The sequence below is a fragment of the Durio zibethinus genome, chromosome 22 (assembly GCF_047325235.1).
Source record: "Durio zibethinus cultivar Kanyao isolate XHJ-2024 chromosome 22, ASM4732523v1, whole genome shotgun sequence".
NCBI lineage: Eukaryota > Viridiplantae > Streptophyta > Magnoliopsida > Malvales > Malvaceae > Durio > Durio zibethinus.
This window is the reverse complement of record NC_143183.1, coordinates 21,064,744-21,077,884: the sequence shown is the minus strand read 5'-3', so window position 1 is coordinate 21,077,884 and position 13,141 is coordinate 21,064,744.

Below are 13,141 nucleotides of genomic sequence, written 5' to 3'. Positions count from 1 at the left end.
TTGTACTTAATAGTGCATAAAAATTTAATAGGTTGTGTGCTGGGGCAAAAAGATGAAACTGATAAGAAAGAACGAGCAATATACTACTTGAGTAAAAAATTCATTGATTATGAGTCCAAGTATTCACTATTAGAGAAGATATGTTGTGCATTAGCTTGGACAACTCGAAGGCTTGGACAATACATGCTTTATCATACCACTTGGCTCATAGTAAAGTTGGATCATATTAAGTATATCTTCGAAAAGTCTTCAATGACAGGAAGAATAGCTCGGTGGCAAGTTATGCTTTCAGAATATGATATCATTTATGTGACTTAAAAAGCTATAAAAAGAAGTGTCTAGCTGAGTTTCTTGCTGATCGTGTTGTCGAAAATTATGAACCAATGAACTTGAAGCTCCCTGATAAAGATGTGATGGCCATTGAAGAAAATGTACATGTTGAAGAGTCTTGGAGGATGTATTTTGATGGAGCTGCTAATGCTTTGGGTCATGGTATTGGGGTAATTTTAATATCTCTTGATGGGCACTATTATCCCATTACAACCAGGTTAAATTTTAATTGCACAAATAAAGTGACTGAGTATGAGGCCTGTGTTATGAGTCTGCAAGCAGCAATTAGAAAGAAAATCAAAGTATTAGATGTGTTTGGAGATTCAGCTCTGATCATCTATCAGTTACGAGGAGAATGGGAAACCAGAGATTTCAAGTTAATACGATACCATAAGTAGATTTTTCAGTTGGTTAAACAATTTAAAGAAGTTCAATTTAAGCATTTGCCTAGAGAGGAAAACCAAATTGCTGATGCACTGGCTACTCTAGCTGCAATGATTAAAATAGATACAAATACTGAAATCCAACCTATCAAGCTAGATGTAAAGGATGAACCAGCATATTGTTCAGGTGTTGAAGAAGAAGTTAATGGAAAATCATGGTATCATGACATCATGCAATACATTAAAAGCTAGCAATACCCAGAACATGTAACAAAAAATGATAAGAGAACTATTAGAAGGTTGGCTATGAGGTTTTTTCTTGATGGAGACATCTTCTATAAAAAGGATCGAGATCAAGTACTCTTAAGGTGTGTGAATGCAGCTAAACGAAGAAGATTATTGAAAAAATGCATGATGGAATTTGTGGGGCACATGCAAATGGTCATATAATGGCTAGATAAATTATAAGAGCTGGATACTATTGGTTGACAATGGAGAGTGACTGTATTGATTATGCCAAAAAATGTCATAAATGTCATATCTATACTGACAAGATCCACACTCTTCCAACAGCGTTGCATGTTTTGATTCCTTCATGGCCATTCTCTATGTAGGGTATGGATGTCATCAATCCTATCACTCCAAAAGCTTTAAATGAACATAGATTCATCTTTGTGATAATTGATTACTTTACAAAATGGGTAGAAGCCGTATCACACGTTAGTGGGACCCGATCTGTGGTATGCAAATTCATAAAAAGAGAGATAATATACAGATATGGGCTTTCAGAGATAATTATTTTTTATAATGCTAAAAATTTAAATAGCAAGATGATGAATGAAGTTTACACTCAGTTCAAGATTCATCACCGTAATTCGGTACCATATCATCCAAAGATGAATGGGATAGTAGAAGCTCCAAATAAGAATATCAAAAGAATCTTGAAAAAAATGACTGATACTTATAAAGATTGGCATGAGAAGTTACCATTTACTTTGCATGCTTATAGAACATCAGTTCGAACATCTACCAGAGCCACTCCGTTCTCTTTGGTATATGGAATAAAAGCTGTGCTACTGGTCAAAGTGGAAATTCTCTCACTAAGAGTCTTGATGGAGGTAGAATTAGAAGAAGCAAAATGGGTTTGAAATTGCTACGAGCAGTTGAACCTCATTGAAGAGAAAAGACTTACAACATTTTGTCATGGTCAATTATATCAAAAGAGGATAATGAGAGCACATGACAAGAAAATCCATCCCCATTGCTTTAGGGAAGGGGATTTAATGCTGAAAAAGATCCTTCCAAATCAACATGATAATCGAAAAAAATGGACACCAAATTGGGAAGGTCCGTATGTGGTGAAAAAGGTTTTTTTTAGTGGGGCATTGATTTTGACAGAGATGGACGAAAGTGATTTACTTACTCTGATAAATTCAGATGCTGTGAAGAAATACTTTACTTGAAAGAAAAAAGAGAAAAAAATGAAAAAATAATGACTCATCTGAAGCTGAAAACCTGAAAAAAGATGGCTTGGATGCAAAGAAGAAGCATCATTCCACAATACAGGGGCAAGTGTAGTTTGATGAACTCTGAAGGATCAAAAAAGTGATCTAATTTAGTTTTAGAAAAAGAATCTGGGAATATTTTGTTCATGATTATCTTATGATCATCATTTGGGCACTTTGTTTCAACTTAAATACTTGGCCATGCACTAGTGACCAATATGCTATCTTTCTTTTGGAAATAACACTTATCCATTCCTTTATTCTCATTTTTTGTCCTCCACATGAATAGAAGAAATGTGTGATTGCATTTTATTGGTCTTGGACTTAAAATGATGAAAATAAAAACAAACATGAAAGATCTTAGCATTACTTTTTAAAAGTTGACGAAGGTAAATGAAAAAGGGTAAGAAAAGCATGACAAGACATTAATGCTACAGACTTTTGAAAAAGAAAAATATTGTGGTCAAATGTTAAGAACAGATTGGTCATATAAGAATTATGATAAAAAAAGCCAAAAGCGAGAGATTTTGAGAACCTTTTTACCATAATGATTAATTTTGACTACATTACATGCATTACATTTAGAATACTCAGTACATGCATCCATGAGTAGTTTTAATAAGGATAGAGACTTTCCATTTTCTGATCAAATAAAAGATTTCAAAAGAAAAAAATTACTTGTTAAAAGAAAAGAACTCAGTTTTGAGAAAAGATGAGATTTTAAAGTCGTTGAGCCTCTGCTGAGATGAACCTTTTTCAAAATTTTAAAGTTGTTGAGCCTCTATTGAAAGGAGCTATTTCCAAGATGAGATTTTAAAGTTGTTAGCTTCTGCTGAGATGAGCCTTTTTCAAGATTTTAAAATGGTTTCAAGAGCCTCTACGGATAGGAGCTTTTCCAAAAAATGATTTTTAAAGTGGTTGAGCCTCTGCTGAGATGAGCCTTTTTCCAAATAAGATTTTAAAATTGTTGAGCCTCTGCTGAGAGGAGCCCTTTTCAAGATGAATTTTAAAGTTGTTGAGCCTCTGTTGAAAGGAGCTTTTTCAGATGAGATTTTTAAAGTTGTTGAGCCTCTGCTAAAAGAAGCCATTTCCAAGATGAGATTTTAAAATTGTTGAGCCTCTGCTGAGAGGAGCCCTTTTCAAGATGAGATTTTAAAGTTGTGGAGCCTCTACTGAGAGGAGCTTTTTCAAGATTTTAAAGTTGTTGAGCCTCTATTGAGATGAGTCTTTTTCAAATTTTAAATTTTCAAAAGTTGTTGAGCTTCAAATGAGAGGAGCATTTTTTAAAAAAAAAAAAGAAAAAAAAATTCGTTTGGATTTTGGACTAAATTGTTGTCCTTGTCTTTGCCCTATTACTGATTATTAGCAATGTGCAAAGAGGGATAGCTGTGGACATCAATTTGTCCAGAAAAAAATATAAAATACGTAATAAAAAATATAAAATACGAAATACAAAAAACATACCAAGAATAATATAAAATATAAAAAAAATATAAAACAAAAAATAAAAAAAGAACAAAAAAAAAATTGAGGATGGTAGTGGTGCCATCCCCGGCACTACTGCCACCACCCATACCTTACCATGCCCTACCCCCCAACCCACCACTGCCAGATATGGCAAAAAAAAAATAAAAGAGGCATGGGGCTTGTGCTTACACCCCATGCCGAGCCCCATGCCTTTCCCCTCAAACACGCATGGCTGGAGCTCTATAAATAGAGCTCCTAGCAAAGCCAAAAGACAGAGACAAACGGAGGGAAGGAGACACTGCCAAAGGGCCAAAAAAAAATCAAACAATCCTCCCCGTAAGGAGGAACCCAGCATCGAGCTTCCTGCACGAAGAAGAAAAAAGGTCAGTTTCATAAAAAAAAAGTCAGAATACAAAAAAAAATCTCATCAAAACTTTGAAAGTAGATCTAGAGAAGTGAGGACCTTTTTTTTGGTGAAAAGGACCTTGGACCTAAACTCAGGAGGCCGAGAGGAACATTTTGGTATTTTTTGATAATTTTTCAACCACCGTCGACGGTGGCTAATGACCTACGAATGATTGACAAATGACAGCGATGGTGACGGCGGCTGGTTGGCATGACGTTCGGCTGAAGAAGAAATGAGAGAAAAAAACAGTCATTTTTTTTAGAAGAAAGGAAAAATGATGAAAAAAAAAATTTGAACCTTTTATATAAACGGTGAAAACCAAAACGACGTCATTTCAATAAACACCTAAAACAACGTTGTTTAGGCCAAAGACGATTCGTGCGTTGACCCAGACACGACCTCGGGTCCGCACACCTGACCTATGACCTGTTTCCTTCATCAGCCTCTGACCGGTCTAACTGGACCAATGCCGAACTGCTGAACCCAAATCGAATCGATACTGAACCGCTGAGCCACCTAGATCATGCCTAGATTGAGCCGAACCGCTGGACCGAACTGTCAAATCGAACCGCTCATTAATCGGACCGTTGATTGGTCCGATTTTGGTAAAAAATTTTTTTTTTTAATTTTTATATATTATTTTATTAATATTTATGCATATTAAAATATTTATATTTGTTAGATTAAATTATGAAATATGTGGTTAAATTTGTTTATAATTTTGTTAATTTTTAAAATAAACTTTAAAAACAAAATAATATAAAAATAAATTTAATAATAATACTAAACTAATAAAAAATGTAGGAAAAGAAAATTTTTATCCGATGATGAAATTCAAAGGTACTCCGAATAGTGATGCCTACAAAATCTCTAGGTGAAAAGATTTTTTTTTAAATACTACCAGTGTATTGGAGTATTTAAAAAAAATTTAATACAGTAAAGATTTCTTTTTTTTTAGCAATAAATAAAAATTGATTAATATATTAAAAAATATAAGTAATAAAAATGAGAAGAAAAGAAATTTAATCCAATTATGGGATTCTAAAAGTATTCCGAGTAGAGATGCTTTAAGAAATCTCTAGGTGAGAAGATTTTTTGTAAAATACTACCAGTGTATTGGAATATTTATAGAAAATCTTCAATATAATGAAAATTTCTTTTTTCTTCAAAATTTTAATTTTAAATAAGAATATTAATAAAATAATTAATAAAATTTCTAACAAAGAAAAATAAAAAATGTGTGCATAAACATGGTAACATTTTGCATTGCATGCATGATATTTTTTTACGAAAAATAAATTCGAGCCTCCGAGAATGAGATTCTTAGGTATTCCGAGAAGCGATGCCTAAGAAATCTCTAGGTAACAAAAAGTTCTTCTAATGTTACTAAAGTACTAGAACATTTTAAGAATTATTTCAATAAAAAGGTTTTAATTTATTTTTCTCAAAAATAAATTTTCTTTTTCTAATAATAAAAAATCAAGGAAATTATTTTTTCGAACACTGAAAATTGGACTATTTTTATCAAAATCAAAAGATAACACATTGTTAATTGGTACCGTTTTTAACGGGTGCTGTGCAGGTGCTAATCCTTCCCCACGCGTAACCAACTCCCGAACTCAGACTATTTCGCAGACCGTAAAATTATCTTTTTAATAAATTTTGATTAATTTTAAAACTTTATTAAAATGATATGTTTTAGTAGGTGGCCAATCGCACCTAGCCAAAAAAGATTGGTGGCGACTCCGTTATTTTTTATTTCGTTTCCAAATTAGTCGGGCGGATACAAAATCGTTACGATAAGGAATACTTGGATTCATACTCTGTGAACTTTTTACTTAAATAGTAAATAGCTCTCTCTTTTCTACTAGACTCATCTTGTTGCTCCAGCACACATCCTATTAAATTTTCACACACCGTCAAGTATAGAATTAAAGGTTTCCCTGGAACAGATGGCATCAACACTGGAGGATTTGACAAGTATTGCTTAATTTTATCAAAAGCCACTTGACATTCCTCATTCCATTTTTCAGGATTATTCTTACGGAGAAGCTTAAATATGGGATAACATTTGTAGGTAAGCTGAGAGATAAACCGAGAAATGTAATTCAATCTTCCCAGAAAACCTTGAACTTCTTTTGGTGTTCTCGGAGGTGACAAATTCTGAATGGCTCATATTTTGTCTGGATCAACTTCAATTCCTCTTTCACTGACCACAAAGCCTAGTAATTTCCTTGACTTTACCCCAAAGGTGCACTTAACTGGGTTTAACTTGAGCTGGAATCTTCTTAACCTCTCAAATAACTTTTTGAGGTTGGTGACATGATTTTCATTCTCATAAGATTTTACAATCATATCATCTACATACACTTCAATCTCTTTGTGCATCATATCATGAAAAAATGTTACCATGGCCCTTTGATATGTTGCCCCAGCATTCTTTAACCTAAAAGGCATGACTTTGTAACAAAAGATTCTTCACATGGTCACGAAAGTGGTTTTTTCATATCATCTGCAGCCATTTTTATCTGATTATACCCTAAGAACCCATCCATAAAAGAGAAAATTGAATGCCCAGCCATGTTATCTACCAGTGTGTCGATGTACGGTAAAGAAAAGTTATCTTTTGGACTAGTCTTATTCAAATCATGATAGTCTACACACATTCATACCTTTCCATCTTTTTTAAAAACTGGTACTATATTGGCTACCCACTTTGGATACTTAGCCACTTGTAAAAAACTTACATCAAACTGTTTCTTTACCTTTTTTTTTATCTTTAGTAATATTTCAGGCTTCATTCACCTCAATTTCTGTTGGACTTGCTTACATTTTGATTTTAGGGATAATCTATGCTCTACTATCTCTGTGCTCAGCCCTGGCATATGTTGGTAAGACCAAGCGAACACATCTATGAATTCTCAAAGTAAATTGCCAAACGTTGTCTATCTCCTAATGAAAGTAGAGTGCCAATTCTGACATCTTTCTTATTCTCTTCATCTTTCAGATTCACTAAGTCAACTATCTCTTGATGAGGTTCAATTGGCTTATTTTCTTGTTCAATCAATCTCATTAGGTCTAGAGGCATAACATATTCCTCAGAATTTTCTTCATTGTCAAGTTCATCAGTGTTAATTGAATTCTCAAAACTAACCTCTTGATTGTTATCATAATTATCTTCATGTTCATTTAAGGACCTGAAATTGGATGAAATGGGATATGTTGGCAAGATGTGTTTGGAAAAATGGCAATAATGAAGACACAAGAAAAAATGAATGAAAATGCATCATTCTTAATTTTTATTAAAATAATAAAAGATAAATGGCCCAAACAAGAAAGATCACTCCAATGCCTTAGGCAATAGCTATTGGGATGTTACATTTACATTGTATTAGTTTTAAAAGTCACAGGTACTTTAATGGCACTTTAATTGTTCAACTCATAATCTGACAGACAAAGGCGGACCCACCCCTCTTGATTAAGCCTTACTTCATCTTCAATGGCATTAATGGTTAACTGGATAAAAACCCTTTCCACGTTTTTTCTTATATCTGGGTACATGAATCCTCCAAGTCTGAAAGTCTCATAGAGCTGTGGGATAACCATTAGTCTTGCTGTTTTTCCTACTGACCTTCTCTTAATCTCCCATTCTGTTACCTCATAGCCTAGGCCTAACCTTTCACTATTGTCTATCACTTTCGGAGGTTCTTTTATTTCCTGCAAGTTCTTGCCCAACCCTAATCCTGGATACCAGCCCTTATTGATGACTTGGCTCATCACTATCCTTGAAAAAGATTAATTTTTAAGTCCTTCAACTATAAAATTAACCAATTCAAAATATCGATAGGAGCATTCTACTACTTTTTCGATAGCCTCTACATATGGAGCATTCAACAGTTGGGTCACTAGCATGTCTTTCTTCCTAACTACTACTACGAATTGACCTTTTACATTAAACTTGATATTTTAATGCAAGGTAGAGGACATAGCACCTGTCATGTGAATCCATGACCTTTCCAATAGACAGTTATAAGAGGAAGAGATATCCATCACTTGAAACTTCACATTAAAAGTGCACGGCTCAATTTGTAAGGGCATCTCGATATCTCTCAGGACTTCTCTTCTAGTCCCATCAAAAGCTCTCACGATCATCTGACTGTTTTTCATATAAGAGTAGTCAATAGGTAACCTTGCCAAAGTTAACATAGGCATGACATTGATAGCGGAGCCATTATTAATAAGGACTTTGGCTATGATATGGCTTTTGCACTTGACTGTGATATGCAAAGCCTTGACATTTCTCCTTCCCTCTAAGAAAATTTTATCATCATTGAATGAAATGTGATTCGATATGATTAGATTTGCAACCAGGTGGTTCACATATTCAACAGATACATTATGTGTCATGTATGCCTAATTTAATACTTTCAGCAGGGCATTTCGGTGTGGCTTCGAATTTAATAGCAGTGATAGTAATGAGATTCATGTTGTCATTTTGTTCAATTGTTCAACAACTGAATACTCACTATGCTTTACCAACTTAAAAAATTCACAAGTTTTTTTTTTTGATACTAGCTTCGGGCGATCTTTCTCAGGTTCTACTTCAGGGTTATTTCATCCTTCTCCTTTCTTGGCTTTTTCTCTTCTAGCCTTTTTCAATATTTCTGGAATGTAGCACCTTTCACTTCGGGTGATGCCTCATACACTAGTTATATTAGAGGCGTCAACTTTAGAGACATCCCCTTCTTACCCCTGAACTATTGTATCGTAGCCACATTTTTAAGGTATACTAGTAAGGCACCTTAATCCTCACCCATTATAGGCTACAAGTGAAAAATGTTCAATTTGAGTGGGAGTATTTCGCTAGCCATTGCGGAGGCATTAGACCTCATGAAAGCAATAGGTATTTTACTCCCTTCTAAAAGGATGGAGCTCGGGTATAGAGCTCATGTTATGTATATGCATATGAATGACATAATTAATAAAGTAAATAAACATGAATGAAAAAATAAAATATATACAAAAAGGTTCAATTTTATTAGGCTTTTGGATAACACAAATTTATTTGCTGGCCTGACTCTCAGAGTTTCCCAGCGGAGTCACCAAGCTATCATAACGTCTAGATCCAGGGATCCATCGCTAGACATTGACTTGAAGGAGTCGTCACTAATCTTTTTATCTAGGTGCGATTGACCACCTAAGGAATCTATCCTTCCAAGGAACACCTAAGTTTAAGGGTTCTTAAAAGAATAGGTTCAGGTCTACTAACCAGAATAGGGTTCGGGAGTTCAGTTACGTGTGAGAAAAGCTATAGCACCCTCACAACACCCATTGAAAAATGATACCAGCTTAATTTTGTGTTATCCAATAAGCTTTAAAAATTTATCAAGTAATTAATTATTAGAAATTATTCTCAATTGACTCTAATACTTTTAGCAGAAAATTGAGAAAATTCCTTCACCTCAAGAGTATGTAAGAAAACTATTGTTTCATTTACAAAGGCTTCATCGTCGGATTATTTAACATTCAAAAAAAAAATAAAAAGAAAAAAATGATTGCTTTAGATATAAACTCTTTTCTCTTCAAAAATTCATTGCTTTTGTACAAGGAAAATTGATATTTTCAACTTTTCCCCAAAATATTTTTTAGAAACTTTAATTTCGAGGAAAATTGATACTTTCAACTTTTCCATAAAAATATTTTTTAGAAAGCTTATTTTCAAGAAAAATTGATACTTTCAACTTTTCTTCAAAAATATTTTTTTAAAAGCTTATTTTCAAGGAAAATTGATACTTTCAACTTTTCCTTAAAAATATTTTTTTTAATTTTATTTAAAGAAATAATAAAAAAATAAGAATAAAAAAATAAAAATAAAGAAATAAACTAAAATAAAAATAAACTAAAACAAAAAAATAAAAAAAGATAAAAAATACTAAACAATTCTAATCTAATAAATAATAATAATAATAATAATAATAAATAAATAAATAAAAACCTGGAAACGACTCGCTTTAGCGGCTCAGCTCGGCTTAAGGAAGAAAGGACGGCTCGGGGCATCGACTCGGCTCAGCTTGGCTCCAGGGGTCGGATAACACTTGGGTCACACGTCGATCAATGCTTGGGTCAGGTCGCCCAATTTCAAAACGCGTGGATCCTCTGGGAACAGTAACACCAAAACGACATCATTTTCAACAAGTATAAAAGGCTAATTCCTCTATTTTTCAACAGACCGATCCTTCCATCTCTCTTTTTTCCTTTCTTTTCCTCTCTCTTCTCTCTAAACAGACGAAGAACTCCGGTTGAATCACATCATATTCTGGAAAATTTCACCAAAAATTTGGATTTTTCATCAGAAGTTCGTCGAAACATTGGTCGATTTTTGAAAATAGTTATCGAAAACTGGGTAGTTGGTTAAAAAATTCAATCGAAATCTAGAAATTTTCCAAAACTTTTCAGAAAAAAAATTCGCCAAAATTTCTAAAAAATCCTGAAATTGATTTTGACCCTTCTAGACGCCTTTTTCTTTCTTTTTTCACTCTTTTTCTCAGTCAGTGTCTACGTTTCCGTTCTAGTCTTTGTGATTCATGGATCTATTTATAGGGATTGATCAGAAGAGTTTTTGATCAATCCCAACTCCTCCTTGGATTGGGATTCAATCCTTGAATCTAATATAGACTTTGATTGAATCCCAAATCCATGGTAGAATTCCAAATTTCCATCCCAATCCCAGCCGAATAAGAAGAAAAAGAAAATCAAATCAAATAAAAAAATGTTAATAGATAATTAAAAGAAAATAATTAGATAAATAAAAATGTTAATAGATAAATAATAATAATAATAATAATAATAGATATATAAACAGATAAGTAATAATAATAAAAATATATATATGTATATATTTTAATAAATAGTAATAATAAATAAATAAATAATACAAAAAATACAAAATACAGAATAAAAAATAAAATAAAACAAACTGAAATGGGTTTACCCATTTGGACCAGGCCTAATTGATCCGGGCCTGGACCAAATTAGGTGTCTACACCTGTCATTAGAATGTAACCCTAGTTAGGACATATGAGTAAGCTTTTTTAGCTTTATTTTATCTCTTATTTATTGTTAAGTTGTTGTATATTATGTTGTATTTTAATCTAGCATCACTAACATATTGTATTTTAATCTAGCATCATTAACATATGCATTCATCCATGCATCATAATATAACAAACATCAGTACATGCATTCATTTACCCATTCATGCATTGTTGTGCATACAATCATGTGTTTATGTATTATAATTTGTTGTGTCAAACATTCAATGCATTTATTCATTCATGCATATAGGAATATTAAACAACTTAGGTTAATCTTGAAAACTTTGGCATAAACATTTAGTGATATGTGCATGCTAATTATGGTACACAATGTTTAAAGATAGCTCCACCATTCAAGAACTCCACTTATTACTAATACAACACTAAAGCTCGAGTCAGTCAAATGGAATAGAAAAATACAAATCATCTTGACAAGATAAAAAAAGCCCAAGAAGAGTTCAAAGGGGAGTTGAATAAAATCTTAGAAGCCCTAAATAAACTAAATAAAAGAAAGGGGGTGGAAGGCTCCAAGTCAGCCAGAGCATCTAGTGCAAGATGTTATTAATTCTTTGTACCCTACAGGATTCAGCCTTTATCAAGGTCAGCCTTCTCAAAGGACACAAGCAAATTTTTCTAGGGCATATCCATACATCCACCCAAGAATGCAATCCACTACTACACAAGGTCAATCTCAAAGTCATGTTAATCCAGTCTTTGGGGAGAAAGTCTCAAAACTAATCTAGGTCCCTAAAGAGAAGGAAAAGTTGAAGTTAAAAGTGGTTGAGTCATCGAAGGACTCAAAAGATGAACATGATCGAGGAAAGGTTGTGAAAGTCGATGGAATCAGTTTATATGATTTCATGGATGCTGATGGGCTCAATTTAGTCCCCAGACATTTTTATTACCTAAAAATTCAAAGTTTTGGAGTTCGAGAAGTGCGATGTTACAAAGTGTCCGATAACTTATTTATCATGTACTACCAAAAAATGTCTATTTATATTAGGGATGAAAAGCTCTTGATGCATATGTTCCAAGATAAGCTTACTGGCTCTATTGATAGATGGTACATCCAGCTAGACATGGCTTATATAACTTCATGAAAAGAATTGGCGAAGACGTTCATTACCCTGTATCGACACATTATAGACTTAGCTTCAGGTTGTCTCTCTTTGTAGAGCATAGAGAAAAAAAGTGACCAAGTCATTTAAGGAATATGCCTAAAGGTGGAAAGATGTAGCTTCTTTCATCACTTGGTCATCATATTTGTAAAACATTTTCTCAAGCTTCTTTCACTTTTCTCATTTCATTTTCCTCTTTTCTTTGTCATTTTGGATTTCCTTTCAAATGAATGCAAGATTTTTTATGAATATTATCATTCATTTATTCATCATTATTTCAATTCATGACAAATCTTATGCAGTTATACATTTCTTCAATTAGTTCTGAGGATTCAAAAGTTGGTAAAGAACAAGAAAAAAAATAGAAAAAATGGGTATTCATTATTGAAAGGAACAAAAGAAATCTAGTTAAGAACAAATCAAAGATGAATAAAAGCAAATCATTGTAACTATTTAGGTGGGATATCAATGTCCAAATAATGAATATTCAGATAATTTTGAATTATGAATCAAAATTTTTTCTCAAAAACTCATTCCATTAAATTTCCAAATCATTAAGCTTATCAAACCTTGCCTTAATTCAGTAGAATCGTCAGTTAACATTGATCTTTTTTTGCTTGAATTTTTTTTTACCTTAAGTCGCCCTTTCGGATTTTTATTTTGAGTCTTTTTTTTTCTCATTTTTCTTTTTTTTTTCACATCTTTTTCATTTTTCATTTTTCTTTTCATCTTTTTTTTCTCATATTTTTCATTACTCTTTGTTCTTTTCATTTCTTTTTCACTTCATTCATTATTTGCATCCCTATCTAATTTCAAACCAATCCTAAAATGCAGGAAC